Source organism: Astatotilapia calliptera, chromosome 7 (assembly GCF_900246225.1).
Source record: "Astatotilapia calliptera chromosome 7, fAstCal1.2, whole genome shotgun sequence".
NCBI classification, from domain to species: Eukaryota; Metazoa; Chordata; class Actinopteri; order Cichliformes; family Cichlidae; genus Astatotilapia; species Astatotilapia calliptera.
In genome coordinates, this window is record NC_039308.1 from 56,147,117 (window position 1) to 56,173,168 (window position 26,052).

The 26,052-nt window shown below is 37.2% G+C and overlaps 1 protein-coding gene across 3 annotated transcripts in view; it reads left to right on the forward strand.

Annotated features, from left to right (window-relative positions):
- Positions 1–16,610: 16,610 nt before the first annotated feature.
- sema4ba (sema domain, immunoglobulin domain (Ig), transmembrane domain (TM) and short cytoplasmic domain, (semaphorin) 4Ba) overlaps positions 16,611–26,052 on the forward strand; it is an 82,101-nt gene continuing 72,659 nt past the window's right edge. For all 3 annotated transcript variants that reach the window (XM_026175978.1, XM_026175980.1, XM_026175977.1), the window contains exon 1: positions 16,611–16,740. The gene's annotated coding sequence lies outside the window, so the exon portion shown is untranslated. The remainder of the gene's footprint in view (positions 16,741–26,052) is intronic.

Genomic DNA, 26,052 nt, shown 5'->3' on the forward strand with positions numbered 1-26,052 from the left:
GAGAAGGGAGACAATTTAAAAATCACACTGCAGAAGAGCGCCAGAGATTAATAACAAGCAATGACTAAATGCAGAGTAGGGTATAAACACATAGTGAGTGAAAATAGGTGTGTGAAAAAAAGTTCAAGGTGTACTCAGTGGCTGTTAGGTGCCCTTGTCCTGTGCCTGTAAACAAGCCCAAATCAACACTGCTCCACCACTGTGCTTAACCATTGTTTGTGCTGATATGCTGTGTTTCACCCAAAGGATTGCTGTGCATTATGGCCAAACCTTTCCACTTTGGTACCATCTGTCCAATGCTCCACAAGTTTATTCAGATACAATATTGCAAACATAAGCCATGCTACAATGTTTTTTCCTGGCAAGACTTCCAAACGAGCCATACACATTCAGTCTTTAAAAAAAGTGTAACTAAAGAACTTTAACATTTTTAACATGCTAAGCAAGGCCTGTAGAGTCTGAAATGTAGTTCTTAAGATTTTTTTCAGTTTCTCAGAACATTGCACTGTCTGAACTTGGGGTGAACTTGCTGCAACATCCATTCAAGACAGACTGGCAGCTGTCTTGAATGTTTTCCACTTAGGAATAATCTTTCTCACTGAATAGTAAACTTAAAATTGTTTGGAGATGTCCTTATAACCCTTCCCAGACTGATAGGCAGCAACAATTTCTTCCTAAAGCTCATTGCTGATGTTGTTCTTCCTTGCCATTGTGTTAACACACACATGAATGGTCCATACCAGCAAACCTGCAAAACTACAGCTCTAGTAGAGGTGCTCATACTTCATGATAATCAGTTAATCAAGTACATTTGATTAGTAACTCCTTACGCTCTTTATTTTTTTTAATATGTCATGTTTTGTACTTTATCTGAGGTTATTTACCTAATTTTAAGATGTCCTCAAGGACCAGGTGATTTGTTTGATGCCCTGATGTAAATTTTTCAATTTAAAGAAAGCATACTTTTTTTCCCCTCTGGGTCATATTTTCTTTTCTTTTCTCACAATAATAAATAAGTTAAAAAATGTCTACATAGGAAAAAGGGAAATGTGCTTTTAACAAATTGTTCTACATCTCACTTATTCCCGTATCAACAGTAAGTGGGCGATTAAAATAGGAATAGTGCTTAGTTCTCAGCCTTTACCTTCTGCAGGAGTTAACTCTGGTCACCAGCACCACTGATGTCTTGGTCAAGAATCTGATATCGGGTATCAGTAATACAATCTGTAATTGAAAACACTGACCTTCCAGCTCTAGCAAAGATGCATGTGACAAACAATAATAACTGTGTGGGCCAATATGAAAGGCCATTTAATGAGGGAAGACGGCTACGTGAACCGCAGTGTGGGTATGATTTACATTTCATTTCAGCATCACCCTACATGCATGAGTGGTGAGAATGCCAGAGCTGGTGAGTTTATTTTTTACATTGACTCTGTAAAAATAATCAGTACGGGGACAGTTTCATTATGGTCCATCTATTTATATTATTGAATTAACAATCTGTTGTCTATCTAATGCTATCAGATTATGTGGGCAAGCATTTCAAGTCAAATTATCACGAGTAATTACAAGTACAAACTGTATAATGTCTCAGTGGCTCTCTAGAGCAACATTAGCAGAGCATCAGTAGAGCCTGGGTATAGTAACAGTACTCCTATTATTATTATTTTTTAGATTTATAGCTATTATTGGACCTAATTAGACCTCAAAGCAATATTGAGATATTTTAGTCTTCATTTTTCACATTGGTCGATGACTATTTTCGACCATCAGGCAGATGTTGCAAATTTTCAAAAGGCATCTGCAGGCAGCAAATATTAACCTCAGAACAAAACCACAAGAAGCTGTTTGATGTGTGTTTTAGTATTGTGTATTGATTAGCTTTGTGAGTACTCTAAGGCAAGTGTCCCGACAGTGTCCGTGAAAGCTGTTTCTCAGCAAGGCTGTTTCTTTACCAATGATAGCCATGCTGCTTTTGCTCAAATTACACTTTGAGGCACATGCGCATCAAGTACAATGCAGAAAGAAACCAGATTAGTTGTACATGCCAAGAATCATTTGAAAGATTCTCAAGTTACCAAGCTCTGTGTCTTTAATAAGAAAAAATGTCATACAACAAGCAGAATCCTTTTCTAAATAAATAAAATGCTAAATGCAGTATATGTAAAAGAAGAGAATGATAACATACATTGCTGAGCTTCTGCATGTTGGTGATAGTGTATGCACACTAGTCTAAGAGTGATTGTTGAATGTGTTTCCCAGCTAAAGCTCCTTTTGTAATGACCTATTTACATAGTAGTGACTTATCTGTTATTTTAAATCAGTCTGTCAAGTCTCAGATGTAACTACATATTTATAGTCCTAAGATGACATCTGCATGGGCATTGTTTGGGAGATTTGATGTGATGTCTAAAAACCATGTGAAAATTGTAGAAACATGCAAGCTGGTGCCTCGATCCTGCTTTTCTTCTTAGAAATTATATTCACATATCTTCAACAGCAAATACTTATTAAACAAAACCATGAAATTGATTACATTTGTTAACATCATGCAGAAAGGTTTTAATGAACAGTGCACAGTGGGCAGTATTTCAAAAGCTCTCCTAAAATATTCAAAATCTTGCGAGCCTCTATGAAGATGGTTATTTCCAAGCTCTGTAGCCTATTCCATCTGCCAATGGGAGGCTGGGTACACCCTGGACAGGTTGCCAGTCTATTGCTGGGGTAACACATATGGAACCATTCACACTTTCATACCTACAGCCAGTTCAGAATCCCCAATTAACCTAATGTGCATGTCTTCAGACAGTGGGAGGAAGTTGGAGTACCCGGAGAGAACCCACAAAGGCACAGGGACAACATTTACCCTGACTACAGTCCTGCTAAATGCATACAATTGTATTTAGACTGCAATTATCTTTACAATCACCAAGTATTTGGACTGCATTTACAGAGCACCACTGTGCCTAATTGTTGCCTTTAGTTTTGCCGAGTAAAAGATTAAAAATCCACTCTTGCAAATAGTAAATGCTGAAAACGAGAGTACAATTACCAGTCCTGCCCTGGTGTACTGTTTGTGTCATAGCAGAATTGCCATAATTACCAGTTTCCCACTTACTTGTAATTATGACTGGGGATGTGTCATTTTTCTGAAATCTCTGACATAGTTGAGTTGGTGTTAAAAAGTTCAGAAGTGCAGGCAAAAGCAAGCAAAATGGATGTCTGGAAGTAGTATGACTTTTAATAAAGAGCTAACGTTTGAATCTTTCTGTTTTCTTTGTTAGCGTTTAATGATTGAGGCAGCTGAAATCTGTAGTAATAAGTGACAGACAGTAACACAAGCTAGCTGCCACTTAGAGGTGTCCAGTAACCTGAATGCTCACGACTGATAAATGAGAAAACAGTCATTGTCAAAAAAGGTCTTTTTACAAACTCAAAAAGGTCTCCCAAATCCCCCCCCCCCCCCCCCAAAGAAAAACAAAAAACAAAAAATTTAATAAGTAGGCTAATAAAGGGGGCATATTAGGCATATAGGGGTTTAGCAGAGCAAAATTACACACAAAGGGTAAACAAAAATGAGCTACAATTCATTTAAGATAAATACAATTTCAGGGCATGGTTTGGTACAGTGCTGAGGCTGAATAGCTGGAAAAATATTTGGGAGAAAGGGCCTATTTTTTCTGATCACCACGTCTTGATCTAGATGGAAAATTTCACGAGGTCGAAGGAAGGAGAATTCACTGGTGAGATGATCCTGTCTAACTCTTGCATTTATTGGATTTCATCACCTGTGACTGAAGTCAAATTAATTACCAGTGATCCTATAGGCTGGAAATACTGCAAAGGCAAACTGCCACACTACAACATTAACTTTTCTTTGATCATTTCAATATGGCTAAAAATGATTCTCTGCAGAGCATTTTTAAAATCCACTACAAAGTGTGTTACAGAAAGCAACAGCTTCATAATGGGCAGATTTTAGCTCTCCACATGCTAAGGTGCATGTGGAGAGCTCTTATAATGGCCTGCACTTACATAAACTCAGATTTAACAGTCCCTGGTCCTTAGATAAACAAATGATTAGCATGACAGGAAACAAATTATTAATATATTTACTATTTGTGTAACTCTGCAGTGTAAATATGTGTGTTAGTCCAGGGGTGTCGAAGAATAGGCCAGGCAAAGACTTTAGGAAATATGATGGGTTATTTTCTGTGAATTAACAACTATCAGAACCTTTTCTGTAATTTTACACATTTCTTATGCAGTTTCACCGGGCCAGCACAGACACACAATGATTTTGACATCCCTGCTTTTGACAGTTTAAATGACTGAATTCAGTTCCATGTACTAACAACTTCAAAACTGTAGGTCACCCAACACACTGCACCACTTTACAAAACCTCATACATTCCTGAATAGTAGTTAAACATTGTGAACTACTGGTTGTATTCCTAGGCTGTATTCATTGCCGTGGTTGTTAGCATTGTCCAGGGTGGACTGCCTCTCGCTCTGTGGCGGCTGGGATACTCTCCAGCCCCCCCTGCAATCCTAAATTGTATAGCTGGAAGAAAATAGATGAATGCGACTCCTTAACACATAACTCATCATCTACCTCATAATAGTCACCAAGCCAATGACCAATAAAGCTACAGTTTTATTTATTATTTAATTTTATTATAAATATATATATAGAGAGAGATTTTTTTGCTGATTTTGTTTCATGTTTCAGATTATCAAACAAGTTTTAATGTTAGACAAAGATAACCTGAGTAAATCCAAAATGCAATTATAAATGATGATTTCATTTAGTATGGGAAAAATTGGTTGAACTGGTTGTGCCACCCTTGGCAGCAAAAACTGCAATCAAGCATTTGTGATAACTGGCAATGATTTTTTCACATCACTGTGGAGGAATTTTTCTGACCCACTGTTCCTTGCACAATTGTTTTAATTAAGCCACATTGGAGGGTTGTTGAGTATGAATAGCCTGTTTAAGGTGATGCCAAAGCATCTCAATCATATTTAAGTCCGGACTTTGACTGGGTACCTCTAAAACCTTCATATTCATTTATTTTTTTAGCCATATACAGGTTGACTTGCTGATGTTTTCTGGATGATTGTCCTGCTGTATAACACAAGTATACTTGAGCTTCAGGGCATAAATTGATGGTTGGACAGTCTCCTTCAGGATTTTCTGGTAGAGAGCAGAATTCATTGTTCCATAAATTACAACAAGTCGTCCAGATCTTGATGCAACAAAGCAGGCCCAGACCATCACACTACCACTGCTGTGTTTCACTGTTTGTATGATGTTCTTCTCATAAAATGCTGTGCAGGTGTTATGCCAGATGTCCTGGGAAAATTCATTATTCTTTTGTGTTTTCTTTACATTCACTAACTGTACTAGCTGCCACTTTTGTATGAGGGCAAGGGTAAACGGTTGCTTCAGGGTCTAATTAAGTGACCATGATATAACTGTACCCTGTATCCTGTGGCACACAGTGCACCAAAGTAAGACTTGAAAATATAGTATTTTCTCTATGAATGATTTAAGAACTTTTATCAAATCAAATCTTTGAGATTTTCAAAGATTTTCTAATGCAATGAACTACTTAAGTACTTATGTGTGTGCATACCCATCTGGATAAATCTGGTCAATACCATTCCCTTGGTTGATGAGTAGCTATAGCAGTGCTAACTAATCTACTGTACCTGCCTGTCAATCAGCCTGACTATAGGACAGCTTAGGATAGGCCAGACTGGATAGGACCATGGGTTGTCCAACTGTCCATTGTCAAGCTTGTTAGATCAAATTCAACTAGATCATAGCATACATAGTATAGTCTCCATTGCATACACATTCACCTAACAAGTGAACGATTCTTAGTTTAATCCCAGGAGGAGATATAAATCCCTTTGGGGTTGTATCAGGAAGGGTGTAAAAATCTGCCTAATTAAACATGCAGAGCTACCTGCTGTGGTATCCCTTTGTGAATAAGAGAGCAGCTGAAAGTATAGCATATGAAAAGTTTAATCTATTTTCTTTTCTTGTTTTCTAAGCTGGTATCAATTTACTTGGTAGAACTAATCGGCTAACGACCTCTGCAGCGAAATGCATCTACACCACTTCAGAGTAGCTATATGTGACTTTTTGACCAAAAGACTTCAGCGTCCTCCTGGCTTTGTCACTCTGCCTCAGTGCTCTCTCTTCAAAAGAGCAGAGGGTCTTTCTAGTCCTAATGGAATGAATTACACAAATGGGAATAAGGGCGTCTCTCCTCAGAGGCATTCTTAGTGTAGCACTCAGTATAAAAAGCGACTTAAATAGTTGTGAAGAACAAAAAAAATACATAAATACTGCATTTTTCTCACAGTGACACACCTGACCTTTCTCTATATGAAGTTACCATATAGAAAAAGTTACCATACAAAAAAAGGTAGTGTGCTTAACAAATTTATTAGACTATAACTTAATGTAAGATTTATGCAACAGTAGCTCTGAACAGTATTGGTAATTACCCAAATCATTTTTGCAAGCTATAATTTTCATTAGTACTCTTGAATTCTCAGATGTCCTATTTTACAAAAAAGCTAAAGAAAATAGTAAAGCACATTATATATATATATATATATATATATATATATATATATATATATATATATATATATATATATATATATTTAAATATAGATGCCAAATTACTGCATTAATAATTACAGTTTTACAGTTTAATTGTAATAATTACAAATAGCACATTTTTGCTTGGATTTTACTTGGCAAATTTCTAAAATGCTAACGTCTCTTGTTTTTATGACAGGTGGTCTAATAACTTAGTACCGTAGTTGTTCAAAAACAAATTTGGGGGACAGAGCTTCTCCTGATTCCCCTGATTAGAAAGGTGAGCTCGAAGGAGGTTTTCACACAGTTCAACAATTTAACAAGCACTTTGTTTCAATTATACTGACCCTTTCACATTTCACTTAAAAGCAGTTAATTCAACATTAGAGGCACCTTTTAATTATCCACAGTGCTGTCTCAGGTACAGAGGGGTCTGAAAGACTGAGGCCTGAGAATAGACTTCTAGTTTGCATAAATTTGATGTTTTAAAAAAAAAAAAAGGTCAATTGATATCGAGAATGTTTGGTTTTCTCACCCCCCACTAGTGACTGCAGTGTTTAGTGGTGTCTGAAAGTGGAGGGAAGTCCATGACATTAGGAGTCCTTGGTCTTCTTTGGTCTTCAAGTAGCTCTCAACAAGCTTTGAGGTGCGTTTGGGCTCATTAACCTGCTGTAATATGAATCCTCCTCCACAAAGAGACAAATCTGAGGGTGTAGCATGTCTCTGATGGTTGGAGTGCCACTTCTGCCTTGTTAGGGTGGAGTCACTTTAGAGCAGGTGTCCAACTCAAGGTTAAGCAAAGCAGGCCTAGAATTTAATATTTCCATCACCTTTTGTTACTGGGTTTGATGAACTGCAGTATCAATCGGAATAGTAAAAAGGTCTTTTCCCCATCATTCACTATGAAATGTCGATATGTCTTAGCCCAAGCCTGAAGCCTTTGGTTACTTTTCCCTTCCTGAGAACTAGTTTAGAGATGCTACTTGAGACCACAGCTCCACCATACTTCTGCTGATTTGACTCTTGGATTCTTTGTTTAGGAATGTCTCTGTCTGTGGTAAACTATTTTTCTCTCATTGAACAAAGCTGCATATACTGATCTTATCATGATGTGGACGCTTTTGATCTGTCTGACTGTAGTTTGGAAACGCAAAACATGTGTTTCGCAGAAGAGAGTCCAGTTCACATAAAGTGTTTTAAAGTTCCATTCACTGCTCACTTAGAAACCCTCAATCTAGCCATGATGTGATTCAGTGAAAACCCCACTTTGTTACAATAACTATTTGACTCCTGCCAATTTCAATTACTTCATGTTTGCCACTGTCTAAATGCTACTCAGTAAGCCGTGTTCTTCTGGAAACTTGAGGTACAGCTATGCGGATAACAGGCGAAGAATGTGGGCCAACCTGAAAACTTGAAAAGCTTTAATTAGTAGACATACTCCAGCTTTGTGTCCTCTGAATTCTGTTTCAGTGACAGGAATACAGCTCAAGGAAATCTGAGTTGTATCGCTGTCACTGAACAGGAGTTACAGTTGGACAGGAGTTACAGTTAGGTCCATGGCACGTTGTTTTGCCTTACCGCAAATGATTTTAAATCAAGCAATGAACTTTCAGACTGTTTTGAAAGTACAGCCATGTTTTTGCTTTTAGTGCCCCATTTTGAGAGGTTCAAAAGTAACTGGACAAGTGATTGTTAAAGAGTGAAGCCAGGTGAAGCCAGTTCACTGTTTCCCTATTTACTGACAAATTTAACAGATAAAACATTTGGATTTGATGTGTGGAAAAACCAAAATAAACGTATAAGAGTTGCAAAGTTTTTGCAAAGCCACAAAAACTATGGGGATGGTGAAATCAACAATCCGGTGCATTCTGAAAAAGGATGAATGGACTGACAATCTGCGCAGCACTAAAAGGCCTGAAAGACCACAGAACATAACTAAAGTAGATGATTGCATACTTCTTTCCCTGCTTAAGAAAACCTCTTCATAACATCTGACCAAGTCAAGAACACTCTCAAAGACGTAGGCATGCCATTATCAAAGTCTATAATCAAGAGATAATTTCATGAATATAAATGGAAAGGTGCAAACCACTGGCTGTGGTCAAGAACAAGAAGGCCAGATTAGACTTAAGAGCTTGTACAGGAATGGTGGGAAGTGAAAAGTATGAAGAAGGAGGTCTAAGGAGCTTGGAAAGAAAGGGGTGTGGACTTCTTTACATTTGAAGACATTTCACCTCTCATTCGAGAAGCTTCTTCAGTTCCAAGAGCAACTGGTGGAGAGTCCCAGATTTTTAAGCCCTACTGGGTGGGGTCTCATTTTAAGGCTTCATAGATCTTATTGTCACTGACGAATGTAGTAATTTTTGGGTGATAATCCATTGTGTTTAAAACAACAGTGGTCCTCCCCTTGTCGGCTGGTGATATGGTGATGCTATTTTTTTTGCTCAGGTATGTGACGACCTTCTTTTCTTGTATTGTGAGGTTAGACGGAGGAAGTTTTGCACTGGAGAGGGTGGCGGAAACCTTCATCCTGATTTGCTCTGCTTCTGTTTGTGGTAATTTATTCATCCTTATGGCAGTTTCTGTGGCTGTGATGAGGTCCACTATAGGCAACCTTTGAGGAGAAATCTCCTCAAAAGTGTAGCATCCCAAGAGAAATCTTGGGACGCTACACCAGTTGCTCTTAGAACTGAAGAAGCTTCTCGAATGAAGGTGAAACATCTTCAAAGCTCGTTAGACTCCGATGACCTGAATGACTGAGAACTTTCACAGACAGATGAAGAAGGGGAGAAGCAGGTCATGATCTGAAGCACACCACTTCATCTGTCAAACATGATTGAAGCAGTGTTACGGCATGGACATGCATGACTGCAAGTGGAACCAGGATGAATTCTGCAGGGCCGAACTCTCTCCTCAGATTCAGTTAAATATTGCAGAGCTGATCAAATGGTTCTTCACAGTGCAAATGGATAATGACCTGAAGCATACTGCGAAAGCAAAATATGGGTTTCTCAAGGCAAAGAAATGAAATTATTCATTGACTAAGTCCGTTACCTGATCTCAGCCCGACAGGAAAGCTTTTCAGTTATTAGATACAAAGCTGAATGCAGAGGGGAGGGAGAACAACATTTGGTGATGTATTTGGATTTAGACTTTAGGCAGTGACTACAAATGACTTTCATTTAAGCATTAAAAACAATCTTTAAGATTAAAATTACAATTTTTAAAATTACTTTCTCTGAAAATGTGGTTCTGTGTACAAAGATGGCTGGAATTCCTAAACACCCATCACACTACTTACACTCTCTGAATTAAAGCTAAATGTCTGCACTTCAGTCCCATCTTGTCTGATCCATTGTGGGGATGTGTTGGGGCAAAATTACAAAAATATGTTAGTGTCAAGAACTTACAAATCTAACTATGGGAATTGTAAGAAAATGTAATGGCTTACCATGACCAATGCTGCAAATCCAGCTTATGTGACACTTCTTGCACCTTTTAAATGTCTTCAGGTCCTTAAAGTTCACAATTTAGAAATTATTTCCAGTTTTATATGACATTATGACAAGTTTTCATTGTGGTTCCAGACTTTTAAACAGCACAGTAGCTATATTCAACATGACTCACACTGAGAAAACTGAACGAGTAGACAATACATTTGAAATCAGAACGATGATTAAATCTTTGTACATTTTAGCAAAGTCACAGAAGGATGAAGCCACCTTAATGAAGTCATGTCACACCTTCCAAATACTTGGCACACTAAATAGAAAATTTATGTCATCTTGGCCATATCCCATCCAGCCACTGGCAAGCCATTGGAGCATCTGTTTCATCTTGACTAGATTACCATATTCAGGGGCCGATTCAATACAATATTTCCTGCTTTCTCTTATGTCCCTTTCAGTCCATAAAAACGACTTTTTTAAGATGATTTAAGTATTTGAAAGTCTAAGTTCTCCAATTCATCAGTGGACAAAATATCCATCTTGTCTATCCGTCTTCTAACATGGATCCCTGAGCATAGCCCAACTCGGAGGTTTCATGACTGATTCCATCCATCCATCCATCCTCTTCTGCTTATCCATTGAACCCAAACAAAGTGAAATAGGACTGGGATGATGGTTTTGCTCATTTTGGCAGTCCAGTAAGTATCAGATGAGTACTTTAATCACAGTGCTAGTGGTTCTTAGGTTTTGTGACTTAAAGTGCAATTTACACAAATTCTAATTAGATTGCTTTCAGTATTTGGACTGTAGATCATAAGCATCTTCTTAAGGTCAAGTCCCAAAGATACTATTTCCTTATGGACATAGCTCTTAGGTTAAATTATTGCAGAGAATTAGAAATGAATCCCAAACTAAGTATTAATAAAACCATAAAATAACCATAAGTCCCATCTGCCTATGTAGAAATGATGTGAGGAGGTAAGTTGTGTTTTAACTGCTTGAAAATGTCTAGTTGATGCCAGAGGTAAGAGAAAAGGAAGGAAGCTGAAGCTTAAATAATCCCTTGCTAAAACCAAGGTATACAGAAGAGCATCTCTGAATGCACAGTGCTGCCCACAGTAGTGGGGGACCATATGGGTCCAAAAATAAAAAAGAACAGGAAACTGCAACTACAGTTCACGTGGGCTTACCAAAATTGGCCAACACAGGAGTAGAAAACTGTTGCCTGGTCTGGATTTCTCTTGCAAAATTCAAATAGTAAGGTCAGAATTTGGTGTAAACAGCGTCAAAGGACAGGTTCATTCTGCCTTATATCAACTATTCAGGCTGGTGGTTGTGTAATCTCACACTTGCTGGGAACAGTTTGGGCCCCTTAGTACCAACTGAGCATCAGTTAAACACTAGCGAGTATTGCTGCTGACCATGCCCATCCCTTTATGATGACAGTGTACCCATCTTCTGATGGCTGATCGCATCATATCACAAAGCTCAAATCACCTCGATTTGGTTGACTGAAAATGACCGTGAGTTCTCTGTACTCAAATGGCCTCCAAAACCATCAGATCTCAACATAGTAGAGCACCTTTGGAATGTGGTGGAACAGCTGATACCAAAATCTTCGAGGAATGTTTCCAGCACATTGTTGAGTCTATTTCATGAAGAATTAACGCAGCTCTGAAGGCAAAAGGGAGGACAACCTGGTATTAGCACGGTGTACCTAATGAGGTGGCAGGTGAGTGTAAATACATTTGTAGACTTGATAGGTGGTAGCATATGTTTTCTCTGTTGTCAGTTTCCAGAAGCCAGTGTCAATTAATAGAAACAAAGTAAGAAGGCTCTCCAGCTTCATAGAAGACGAAGCACACAGAGGGCTCTGGGTTGGACACTAACAAGACAGACGGGATGTCACTTACATATTGCCCCAGATTTGTTGGCTAGATCACAGTGGATAGACAGAGACTGAGATCAAATGCTCCTTGAGATTTTGGAATAACTGGTCAGCCTTTTATGATAGGAAGATAATTAGAGGTACAACAACATATAAATGGACCAGCCAGGGTGCTATAGTGACAAAATCAAGAAACTTCTGAAGCTTCCCGTAAGAACAAAGACTAGACCATTTGGAATCAGCCCTAACTGTTTGTCTGCACAGATATGAGACCTGAAGGCTCCAAGTACACAGGTTGCTGAGGAAGGAATTTGCCCAGGAGGAGCCTATATTTCTTTTAATTTCATATACTCAGAGAGCGAGGAGAGCAGTGGAATGTAAGTATTAGAAACAGGAAACAGAACAGACATAAGGAACAGGAGGGCTCATGCAGTATGTCTGCATGCAGAAAGACCAATCTCAGATTTGCCTCAAGTGGTACTTGATTTCATACAGCCACAAAAGGCTTTGTCCTGTGCTCTTTAACCAGACTTGTAAATAGATGTCAACTTGTAAAATCCACGGACATACCCTGATGTTAGCTGACAGCAGCTAATGGCTACATATCTCTCTGCCCTCTCCTTTTCTGTCATCTGCTCACTTTTTACTCAAAAGGAGGTGGCAGGACATCAGCATACAGTACAAAAACTGATAGCATAAATAGATTTCAATGATGCCTACAGAGGGGAGAGAGAAAGGGGAGATAAGGAGCAGGAGAGAAAAACGTAAAGGTCAGGTGGTGTTATGACTCCATGATGGACTCTAGTGCACACTTTTTTTATCCCTTTATGGCAATGAGGAAGAGTTTTATATGCACAAAGCAGAAATTACTCTGATGAACTGCTAGTAGAAGAGGAAAGAGAGTAAGATCCGACAGCTTTTGGTATGACAGCCCCTTGCTGGCAGAGGATTGAATCCTATTAGAGCTGTCTTCTGCAGTTTGTCCTCTACTCTGACTCCCTGTGGGTTTCCCACAATAAAGAGAAATATATAAGTGCACAGTTAGCCTAAAAAAATTAATTGAACTCCTATGTTATAACGTAATTAAATTGCAAAGAAAAACACATGCCTTATGTTGATGTCTAGAAATTTTAGTTTATTATTTTTGTTATTATTTGGACAGATGTACAGCATTCTTTAATACAATAAAAGTAAAGTTTGTGCACAAATCACTGCCTCAATCTGGTGTGCATTTCAGGCAATTTAGCATTCATGACAATTTGGTTTCTCAACACAGAATTATTGTGTCATTGTTATCAATTATTGCACCAGTCAAATGTTAATCACTTGCACTTTATTTCATACAAATTTGCAGCTCTACCTTTCCCCCCTCAGGTCTATATTCCTTCCTATGTTAAATGGAGTATCTCCTACAAGATCCAGTGTCAGGATTTAGGGTCGCAGCACGTTTTTCGTTTTAAGGGACTGCATTGTACTAACAGATAAATGCACATAACTTTGCTAAAGTGGGAGCAGAAAACATTCAGCTTAGTCATAAATGATTTGTGTCCCCTTTAAAGTCTTTCCATTCATTACAGGCCATAGTGTTCCCAATATTTTTATTCCAGCATCTTATATAAAATGGTTTATTCAGACAGCAAAAAGAGAGCAAAGAGAAATAGAGACTGATGAGGCTGTGAGGCCATGTAAATGTAAAGCGATCAAGGCTTTGTGAACGCTTTCAGCACATCTCTGCTGTGCTTTAAGGATAAGCGGTGTCCTTCAGTAAGCAATACTGAACATACACAAACTTTTCAGGGTTACTCAACTAACAAACTGGGCATATTGATGCTGTTTCCTCATATGATGCTTTTGTAATGACATGATGTGATACATTTGATTGAGATATCCAGAAAAATAAATCCAGGACTGCTTGTTATTAAACAAGCTATAGTGAGATTGTTTCATTTCATCAGCTACTGCAATTCTTCCAGTGCATTTGAAAAACTGATGTGTTCATTTTATTAGTTCAGTGTGTTCCTTGAAAAAAGAAAAAAAAATGGGCAAAAATTACATTAATAATCCTCAACAATTCATTAATCTATAATATATTAAGCTTTAGTGGTTATGTGGTTGGTATGTCACTATGGGAACAAAATGCATTAGTGAGCTTTAACTTAAAGCTTAAGGACCACTTTGAGCATATTGTGAAACATAGTAACAGACAGTATCTCACAGACAGCAGATTAAAGGCCATTTGAAAGAAACTGTAGTGGAAACTGCCAGTTCATTAATTAATCTTGTTCATAACTGAATTTAAATCAGACTCAAAATTAAGAAAAAAGAAAAGAAAGCATTTGATTCTAATTTTCTTAAATTATACAATAAAATGCAAATTTGGACAAATGTGAGTTAAATTAAATTAACCGCATTTGCTTTCAGGTTTTATCGGAAACAGTAAGAAACCTTTAGCGGTTTTATTCATGGTTGACAAAAAACTTTTCTTCTATAATCCATTTAAATTGTAGGTCTTAATGATTATTATTATTATTTACTTTTTATGTATGTGTTTTTAATGGTATGGTAATCAATAAAATCTGAAGAGAGCCCTGAATATCTAATATTACGGGGGTTTGTGTATGAGGAAGAGTCCCTGGCTATGTGAGGTCGAGGGGTATTGAAGCAGCCATGTCTCATTCTCCACAGTTCTTCTCCTAACAGTGTTAGTAGTGAGGACAGCAAGATGAAGCAGAAAAGCAAATTTTTTCATCATCTTCATTTAAAAGATTTAAAAAAATTAAACAGCTAGATTCTTCTCAAAAAGCATATGTTTGGGTAAAGGTTTCCATAAAACCTCTTTTTTGTAGATTTATTTTAAATTTCTCTTTTATCTCTGGCTGTTCATTGTGTTTTTTTTTTATGTATTATGTTTATTCCATATGATTCACACAAACTCTTCAGCTGGATGAGCATGAAAGTATGAGATGCGTCAAAATGGCTTCGATCCCTCACTCATGCCTCTTGTTCATGAATCACGATCACGTTAAGGATCACAAACTACGGAGCAATGCAGTGCTCTGTTTTAGTTGTATAAATAATGTATGTGTTGTCAGAGAAGGAAAGTACTCTACATAGTTTTGCTTCGTCAAATAACACAGCTGAAACATTTGCCCTCTTACCACATGAGCCATAATGCCACATGAATTTAGTTAATAAAAGAATCACTTAATACTACTTTGCTTTTTTTTTATTAGCAACATTTTGTCATGAATAAATTGATCAGTGTTATATTTCAGAATATTTCATTTCACTGGTGATAAAAAAATGGAGTACAGAATGGGAAAAAAGAAGCTTTTGATTCTGAAGGCAACATATTAGTACAGTGCGCATTATTCCTGTTTCCATAATGTGCATCTTTAGCCATTTTCCAGGTAGATGTTGTCATACCTTGTAAAGTAAAGATGAAGAGAGCTGGTAGATTAGCTCTTTGAAGGGCTGGAGACATGCTTCTTCCACAAGATAAAACACACACACACACACACACGCACACACACACACACACACACACACACTGAATGATTAGTTGTTGTGTGTGGTTGTTGTGCTCCCTGGTTATGTTTGGTCTGAGAGAAATTTTTAGAAGCTAAAATAACTACTATATGATTTGACATTAGAAGAATGCTTATCCTGTGGATCTTAAATCGTGCACATCTTAGAGTAGCTCCTTGAAATTCAATACACCTCTCTGTTCATCCCCCCCCCCTTTTTTTTTTTTTTTTTTTAAATTACTGTACTACCTTCTCAGGTCTTGTTCTCGGGTTTTTCATCAAAGCAAAATGGCTTTGAGAATGAAAAAAATATCCACGCATGCCATTCAAAAAATTTGCACAATATCTGTCCTAAAGCTTTATTTCAGTATGTTCTGTGTGCAGTAATTAGAGCTACATTTTCCTACTGGTTACATTTGTAACAATACCAAAAAATATTTAAATGCTTTCATAATTTACCTAACACAATTCTCATTTATAATGATTGGAATAATGTTTAATTGTGAAAACAATTCATAAATCTGTCATGTAGGTTTGTTATCATACAGGAGCTTCACACTAGGACCTGGTATACAGTTAACATTTCATTGCAATACCATTGAGTTATAGCATCAACAAAAATGGTGGAAGAAGCATTGTTCTTCAGTGCTGCTTACTGAAGCTACTGAAGGCAGCAGACAAGATGACTGGACATAGCTTTTAATGTCTTTGTGAACCTGTGTTTTCAAAAATATTCCAGTAGGTGGCACTGGTACCCCGTTCAAAACAAAGGTGCCACTGACTAAGTGTTTGCTGTAAGATATGCGACTGCAGCACCGCTAAAAACATCAACAACTCTCTGTTTATTTGTGGATGAAGCACATTTGAAATGCTCCTCTAAATTTCCAGATGTCAACATCATTTTTTGTCCAAGCCAAACTGAACAAGAATATATATGCAGCACATATGCAAAGATGTTAATCAGAAAACCAACAAATAAAGAGAAGATAAATGAATTAATTCACAATCAATCAACAGGATAAATCCAATAACAAAAATCTGGCATTGATTTGAGGATCATGTAGAAACATAAAAGAAAACTGAAACTTAAGTTAGTTGATGTTTTGTTGAAGGTTGAGAGTGGCCACTTCCGGCTGCCATCTTTGCTAATAAGAAAGATGAAAATATATATATATATATATTTGAGGAAAAAGCTTCTTTCTAACTGCACAGGGGGTTTTCAGATGGCGCTAAACACAAAGTTCTTCGGTAAGTGTCAGCATTCTTTAAAAATTTAAGTATTTGTTAAAATCTGTGTTTTAAAATACATAGCTAACTGTTAGCCTAATTTGCAACATTTAGCTGTGTAACATTGGCACCTTGAGCGCAGCTAATTGCCATTGCACCAAACTTAAAATTAGGCTGTTAATTAAAAAAAAAAGCAAGTGTTTTGACCAATACTAATACATTCATTAGTCACTGAAAAAGTGTCACTCTCCTGTTTAATACTTACATGAATTAGAACCACGTTTGCAGCATAGTTTCTCTCTGTGATTTTTATGCAAACCATGTAAAATGAGAATCTCTCAATCTTTTTTAAAAACTTAGAGAGTCTGGTTGGACAAAATGTCACTCATTATGACCCTTAAGAACTACAAGAATTCCACTATTACTACTACTACTACTCCTACTCCTACTAATGATAGACAATAGAATGGATTTGACATCATTAACAGTAAATAAATGTAGATACTGACCAGTAAACCACCAGTGGCTCAACACTGTTTTTAATATTGCTATGATGGACAAACACATTATATTAAAATGTGTATTGCATTTTTTTGGTAATACGAGATATCAGCATAGAGAAAAAAACAAAACATATAGCCAAAACATCTAATATTACACCCATACGTCACTGATGTAATGAAAATCTCACTCCAAAGATACGGACATTATCTTGGGGGTGATGTGTCCATATAATTTTCCAGCCTGCTCATTCCCTCTGGGGAAAATAGAGCATCCCCCTTGATGCTCATGTGAATATTTCCCCTTTTGACAAAACCTACAGTTGCTTTTCCTTTATTCACCTTTTGTTTGTAGCTTTCTTTTAAGTTCTCTAGATATTAGGGCAGATATACTTACTGTAATACCTACTGACAGTTGGGGCTTGTAGTTATGGCTACAACATTCAGTGACAATCAGAATGTTTCCTGATAACATTGTGCATTTTATTGCGTCCTAAGCAATCTGTAGCCTGCAGTACAGCACTTAAAAGTAAGTGTGTAGCTGTTGCTGCACAATTCTAAGGACGACTTTCTCAAATGCTGCATTTTCACATGATTACATTATCATAAACATTTGTGTAATTGTTGCAGTAAATTTAAAAAAAACAAACCGATTTGTCTTTGCTGTATTTGTGAGTGTGTGCTGAAAACCATTAAAGTAAATGTGATGTGGTTTGACTGAAAGTACCCTGATACTGGTATTAACTTGCAGCAATTGCAGTGCACTGGATTGATTTGAGTCTGTAGTCTTTTTCCTAAAGTGATTCTTGTATAGTTTTTTTTTTTTCATTCTCATGTCCAAAGTGCTACAGAATGGCTATAGATAAATAGAAAAAATGACATTTATGGGGGGTGGTATTGCTCTTTTCCTGTTTTCAATTGCTTTAAGTGCAATGTTCAAAATGTCATCACACGTTTGCTCAAACAAGACTACCAGAACAGTCAGATGGGTCTTTTCAACCCTTCACTGCAGGCTGAAGACAGCCACACAGTCTACTGATTTTAACAGCTACATGTGATGATTTAGCTAAATTTAAAAGTCGATTTAATAATGGGCAACCTTTAATTGAATGAGCCGTGCAAGGACATGAGTTGTGCAAAAAACTGCATGGCAGGGAGGTTATTCTTCACTTGTAGCTCTTTTCTCTGATATAATTTTGCTAGAAAAGTTTATTTGTCACTTTTGATAAACTGAATGATTTTAAATTAGTATTTTCTCAGTGAGCTGGCCTTCCTTTTCTGCTCACATACCACAGCTTTTCTTTCATTCAGCACTGAAATAACTTGTTACCCGAATATGGGTACATTCAAGATTTGAGTACTCCAACTTGTCTGAAGCCTTTACTGAAAAAGCTCTTTTCAGTCCAAGAGTGCGCTGTTTTCGTCTCAATTCATGCCTTTCATGCAGTTGCGCTGTCTATTAAATTAGCATTGATGTCAACGTGAAGGCGCAAACACCTGCCATACCCTGCTTCCTTCACATATACCTGAGACCTCTTTTCACTCACCACTGAGGAGGTCAGCCAATGGGGCATGTAACTCAAGCATGCTGTGCATACAGAGGTGGGAGATCGCACACGCTTCTTGAAATCAGTTAATACAGTGCCAAGAACACTGTGTGTCCAAAAGCTTCAAGGGTCTTTGTAGAGATGAGCAAGTGCTTTGTACATATCTGTTGATGTGGCGCTACTAAAACTAATCAAGTAGTTGTGTCAGACTTCAGCTAATGCTGCAAACTGTTTCTCTTATTGCCTGGAGAAAAAAAATTGTGTTCAAAACTTAAATTTGTTCAGTTCACATGTTATACTGAGGAATATGTATTAGGGCCTATTTTAATAAAGATGCCTGTTAAATTCTTGTCAGTTAATCAAAGGACTAGCACCCTAATAGTTTTAACATTGAAAGAAATATAGCAGTACTGCTCTTATCTGAAACACAGTGTTGAAGGCTTTTATGACTTACACACACACACACACACACACACAAATGGATTTGACATCATTACCAGTAAATAAATGTAGATACTGACCAGTAAACCACCAGTGGCTCAACACTGTTTTTAATATTGCTATGATATATACACACACGTGTGTGTGTGTGTATATATCTATATATATATATACACACACACACACACACACACACGTGGTCTGTGTATGTATATATATATATATACATACACAGACCTGTGTGTGTAATAGTTAGTTCAGCAGCATGCCCTCCCACTTTTATCTTAATAGGCTAATTAAAGGATGGTAAGTGGTGCAGTCAGTTGGTCTTATTACTACAAAACTAATACATCAGATCTTGTATGTAATTAACTTTAATGGCTTCATAGTCCCTTTAATAACTCAGCAACTGAGAATTTATTTAATGTAGAGAAATTTACTAAGGGGCATATGTTCATTATTCTCAATATACTAATTATTTTAAATTTGACAATAAATTTATGGTAAATCAAAAACATACTTTGTTGATTCACCATTCTGCCTAAATGTTTAGAAATACAGTCCATATAAACGTGACTTTTATGGTCTAATCAGTGACCCATAAGTCTAAACATCTGAAACATATTCAGTTAGAGTGACACAAAATTGTTGCAGGAAAGTATGATTGATCCTAAAAATTTAAGACCAATCATATTTATTATTACAGGTCTAACCCTAAGCAATTAATACTATTTAACTTCATTAGCAACTTATTTTATACTTATTTTCCCATATCTGTACTGTTTCATTTATCTGCAGTACTATCCAGAAGTCTTAAGCATCCATCATTTCTTCATAATTTGCAGCAAATAGATGCAGCTATTATAGAAATATTGGCAAACATACATAGAAATACACTATATATGGCAAAAATAGAGTTTGTACATTCTAACAACCTTGAAAGTCAATATTTTTTATCACAGCCTTAACTCTCTTAGGCAAGCATTCCTGTAATTTCTTAAGGAATAGTTCTCCAGGCTTCTTGAAGGACATTGAAAGCTCTTCTTTTGTTCATTTCCTGATGATCCCACACTGCTCCAGTAATGTTGATGTCTGGGTTCTAAGGTTGCTTACCAATGACTGATAATGTTCCATTGTGTGTTTGTCTATCCTGGTGTACTTTAACTGCATCGGCAGTGTTTTTGGGATCATTGTCATGCTGAAAAATGAAGCCAGTCAGACACTTTCCAAATGTTACTACATGGTCACAATCTGATGGTACTTTTCTGTGTTTATAATTCCATCGATTTTTACTCCTCCGTGTTTTACAGATAGCTGCAGACACTCACTGTTGTACTCTGTACACTGTCTCTTGACCTCCTCCATGCATACCGATGACAATTTGAGCCATAAAAGTCAAATTTGGATTAATCATTCCATAAGATCTTTTGCTACTAATTTTCAGCTCATTTAATTACGAATGCCATCCTTACAGTCATCCTTCCACTGAGACCATTTCTGATGAGTGAGCAGTAAATGGATCAACTGATGGTTCAGGTGCATCTCTCAGGTCCTGTTTAAGGTCTGTGCTGGAATTTTGTCCTACTTGTTAAGGACATGACTTTCATACAAAGAAATGTTGAGAGGCTTGAAACTTTGAATGTTAATGGAAAATGAGTAACCTAGCGCATCTTGGTTAATTGAGCTGTTTTCATTGTCACGTCGAGCATTAAGTATCTGCCTCAAGGCCGCTGCAGCAGTAAATCTTACTCTAGGTCTGTTAGTCATGGTTTTCTGCACTAAAACAGAAACAAGCAAACAAAACAGAACATATACATTGCTGGTGCTGTTAATGACTTCACACAACTTCCATTAGCCTTGTCTCATTAAGGGCCAATTCCTATAAATAGCTAGAAAATGTTTTTAGGATTAAAAATGTCACATTGGCACATAGAAACATATGTCATATATTATCATTTCTGAGCTGCAGTGCAGATCAATGCCCGATCAAATCCCTTCCACAATATACTTTACATCATGTTGCAGTGGAATCACACCAGCCGGTATGCCTGTCATCCTGATGTTCTGACTCATGTCAGGCTTACTGAGTGGTTAGTACTGCCAGTTGGACCACACCCATCTTTAAATGTGACCTTCATTTTGATCTCAAAAAGCCTAGTGACTTGTTCTAGTGCAGATGTAATGGTATTATCTTGACAAAAATAGGCAGGCAGACAGAAACCTGCCAAAGTATAAGAAAACTGCCTTTGTGGTTGTTTGTGATACAGTAGGACACGCAGACAGACTCACAGGGTAAAAACAATACCAGCTACACCATCACAGCTGGTAAAAAATCAAGGATGTTGTCATAGATGTGTTGAGGATGCCACTAGGGGGAACCCAATCCATCATCATATGACATCATTCACTGCAGTCTGCTGTGGGATGTGGGTGCACCATAAGATGGTAAAACCATATCTTGCAGAGGTGATCATATTAGAAGTGAGCTTTGTACAATGCAAAACAATCAGGTGTGAGCCCTCTGCAGTGAATATGACCTTTGTGGACATTTTTGCAAATGTTAATATTGTTTCATCTCTGATAATTTTATCCATAATCTTGTCCCGCTGGGGATAAAATATTTAGCACATCTTACACTGACAAAGTGAAACCTCCTAATCATTTTATCCAGATGCGGAGGGCGAAGAATACAGATTTTCTTTAGCTGCTTCTACAAATGCAGGGAGTCACAGATAAATTTTGTGTGCTTTCGTGATGGATGTGTTTAGGGAGGCTTTGGTATACATGAGATGCTGCTGAGACTGACACTGAACAGATGAGGGAGGGCAGAAGTAGAAAATTCATTGGTCTGGCTACACTCAAGATGCAGCTCTGCATGAAAGTGTGACAATAACCTTGACAGCAAACTACTGGACACAGTGGAAACAGCCAAGATTTTCTGCTGCTGCTTGAAAATGTTGCTAAGAAGGAAAAAATGAAAAACATAACGTCTTTCTTTCTTTCTTTCTTTCTTTCTTTCTTTCTTTCTTTCTTTCTTTCTTTCTTTCTTTCTTTCTTTCTTTCTTTCTTTCTTTCTTTCTGTTGAAAAGGGACAATATAATTTGATCTTGCTCGCTTGAGCAATGCCCCTTTGGGCTGATACTACTCACAATGGTAATGTCTGGGGATTGAATTACTCCTCATGATGTCATAACCTGCATCACCAGGTGAACAGGTGCAGACCTGTCTTTCTGTTGATTCACGGTTTTTGTCCTAAGCAGCATCAGTGCCTTAAAGTAGAGTCAGTACAGTAGTCATGGGACTTTATTCCAGGTACACACAAAGGTAGATAGGCTAAACTGAAAAAGCAAGTGAGTTTGTCTGTTTTCTACAGAAAATTGTGTTATAAATGGAGTTGAAATGATTGATTGATTCATTGGCAGCTGGCTCTTTGCTTACTTTTATATTTAGGAGCACTGGCGAATGGAGGCCTCATTCATGTTCACCAACAGTAGCTAGAAGCTTAAATAATGCAAAGTCATAAAGACTTTTCTTCTTCAACCCTTCTGGCTGAATCCAGACGGTTTAGTTGTGTATGTGATTAAAAAAAACCCCACACTATATTGAAACTTTAAAACTCTGTGCATCTGTAGCTTGATCAGATTTGATCGATAGGGTGCGATTCTTTATTGTGTTTGATGTCAGCTGTATTCAGTATTTTAAGTGTCCTGGCATTTTTCCAACTAAACCTTTCTCTCTTGAGTATTGTTAGGAGATTACTGAAAGACTCACAAATACAGGGCTGTCTTTTTTGCAATAAGGAGACTGTTATAACTTTCGCAGACAATAAGGTGTTCATTTAAGACCTCGTAATTCATGAGACAGCGGTGGGAAGATAAGTTCTCAGAGTTTTTGAAAGATGAAGCTTGTGAAATTTAATCTTACTGCCAAAAAAACTAAAAAAAAAAATAGAAAGAAATTAGTCCAGTACTTCCATTTGTTTTCTTTTAAGACTATTAGAAAAAAAATCACAAGACTGAGACACAGAGTTGCACTCCATGACACAGACATTATCATAAACCCGGGCAGACCCTGTAGTTTAATTTTGATTAAATCTCACATAGACTCTCCTTCTGCTTTGAATACTTACTAATACTCTAAACGCACATTAATCTAAAGCAGAAAATTGTTTCTAAATATTTTTACTCCTGTTTGGGTGATGCTCGCTAAATCACTTTATTACAGTACCTGAGTTTCTTGGCAGATGTGTAGACAATTAATTTGATTTATTTGTCTGCATTTGGCAGTCCTATCTGTCTTTTAATTCCCTTCGCTTTTAACATTTGACTAGGTTTATCCTTTCAGGCTTTAACTTGACTTCAGTATGACAAGGCAAGTTAAAGACACTGAGCTTTTGTCTCTAGCCTTCTGATTAAATCTAGCACCTGTTTGCTATGCAAAGCACCAAGAAAGGCTCTTTGATATAGGCGTGTGTGTCTGTGTGTGTGTGTCTTAACACGGATGCAAAATCTGATGCTATCTCTTGCATGCACTCACTAATCTGTGCTCCAAGGGTGGCCACAAGTTGTGGATTTTCCACATTTATTTCCTAAGATGCTATATATTCATATAATACAACCTAGATCACACCAGTCTGTCTGACACCAGTCTAGATCACACAAGCCTAGCCTGTTTGTTAATCTGTCCATGGCCTGAAGTGAATAAATAATGACTAATAGCTCAATCGGTGTTGAAAATCAGTGTGAAGATTCAGTGTTTTAAAAATAATAATCGAGAACTAGTATTAAGAAAATAACACTAATAATAAATAGTATTTTGATGTATGCTTTCTGAAACTATTACAGAAGGCACTGCATGCTAGTGACGAATAAAAATTGTTGAAAAGAAAGTAAATAAAATATACTGAGCCTCACATATTTAAAGCTAACAAGCATTGTTTAATATCCCTCGGAATAAAAGGGAGGTTTGGTTGCAGCGTTGCTTCGTTTACAACCTGTGATCAGTGCCTGACTCACATGGTCATAAGGTACTTGTGTTTTAGTAGCTTCTCGTAAGGCCTTGTTTAATTAAGATGTTACTCAATACATTTTAAAGCATATGACCTGAAAGTTTGGCGTCATCAGTTCCTCAATGACACATCTGGACACTTGTGCAGTTCATGTGCTTATGGGTGACTGCTTGCATCACATCCAGGGGAGGTCATACCATTTATTATGTCTCATGTCTTACACTTACTGTTCATTTAGGCAGTAATACCTATTCAACTGCTTGTTAACGCAAATGTCTAATCAACTAATCACATGGCAGCACCTCAGTGCTTTTAGGCATGTACAGTACAGTCCAGACAACCTGGTTAAGCTCAAACTGAGCATGAAATAGTTTCTACTTTCTTGATAACTTATTTTAATCGTTTTAATTTTACCAGTTGTGAAACAGGTAATGAAAAGACTAAAAAGGAGACACGGGAGACTTTTGAGTATTTCTTCCATGCTGGACCACATTTCAGCTTGCAAATGTTCTTATTTATGGCAGTGTATATTACATAATATGTCTCAGCTATTAGGAACATTAAAATGTAGTTAAACTTTTATGGGCTTAACAGTTGCACAAGTTAAGTATTTAACCTGTGTCAAGACATATTTTCAGTCACTTTACTTTGGCGAGCTGGAGTGCGCCTGAAGTCTGGTCAAACAGAAGCTGTTTTGTTTTAATCCGAATACAGCCTTGTAAGTGGATATGTGCTGGATCCAAAATCTACAACCAGAAACTAAAGGCAAATAGCTCCCTGTGTTTTATTCTTTGGAGGTGCTTTGTACTCTGGCTCTGACAGAAACTCCATCACAAGACCCCTTCAGGCTAGTGGTAGTCAGTAGGCCTGTGTGCAATGGGTGATGTTGCGCTCCAGGCTTAATTCTCAGCTTTGATAAGGGGTTTTGTTACGTTGTTGGAATATATCAGTTTCAGTTTTTGGTGTGTGTTTATGATCGGTAAAATCCCCCTCTCTCCTTATAGCCTTTGTACTTCATCCATAATGTGATCAAGTTAAATCTGGTTATTTATATGGTTTCTCTTGGTTGAGAAATTTAAGTTACAAAGGTAACATTTTGGTTATTTTACCAGTGAGATGGCTGGTTAGGTTTTATTTTCGACTTTTATGTTAAATCTTATTAGCCTGCACCTGTGTGGCTGAGTCAAGTTGCATTAATATGTAGTTACAGTAATATGGAGGTGCGTCAAATTGTGTGTAGAGTTTCAGAAGGTTTTGCAGTTACATGCCTACAGCACAAATTTAATGCAGAATCATCCACTAGATTAGTGGCTCTATTGTTAGGACTGTGTATTGTATGCATACGAATGTGTTCATGAGTACATTCTTCTGTGTCTGTTACAAATACAGACATAAACACAGAAAACCAGCTCCACAGAAATTCTATAGGAGAGTATTTCTGCTGCATTCAAATTGAAGAGAAGCAAGATTGGATGACAGATTCACACTGACTCCAAGTGGAGAGTCAGCCTGTATTGATGTAAAAGTAATCCTGTTACCTGTGAGTCTCATAGTAAGAGTGCTTTCTGTTAATTGCGCCGTAACTTCAAGTTACCCTAGAGTGATATAATTCAGTGTTTAATTCAACAGACATAATTTTCCCATTTGTCAAATGACTTTTTAAAAGGTAAAATTTCATAGACCTTTTTTTTAAGCTTAGGAAAATGACTCCTATAAGATCCTTACAGTAGATATGTTTAACAGTGTAAAATACAGTCAAGAGCTTACTTAGGCAGTTACTTAGATTTTTATCAGAATTGTATTATTCCTCTGGGCTCTCTCTTGCACGCAGGAATGA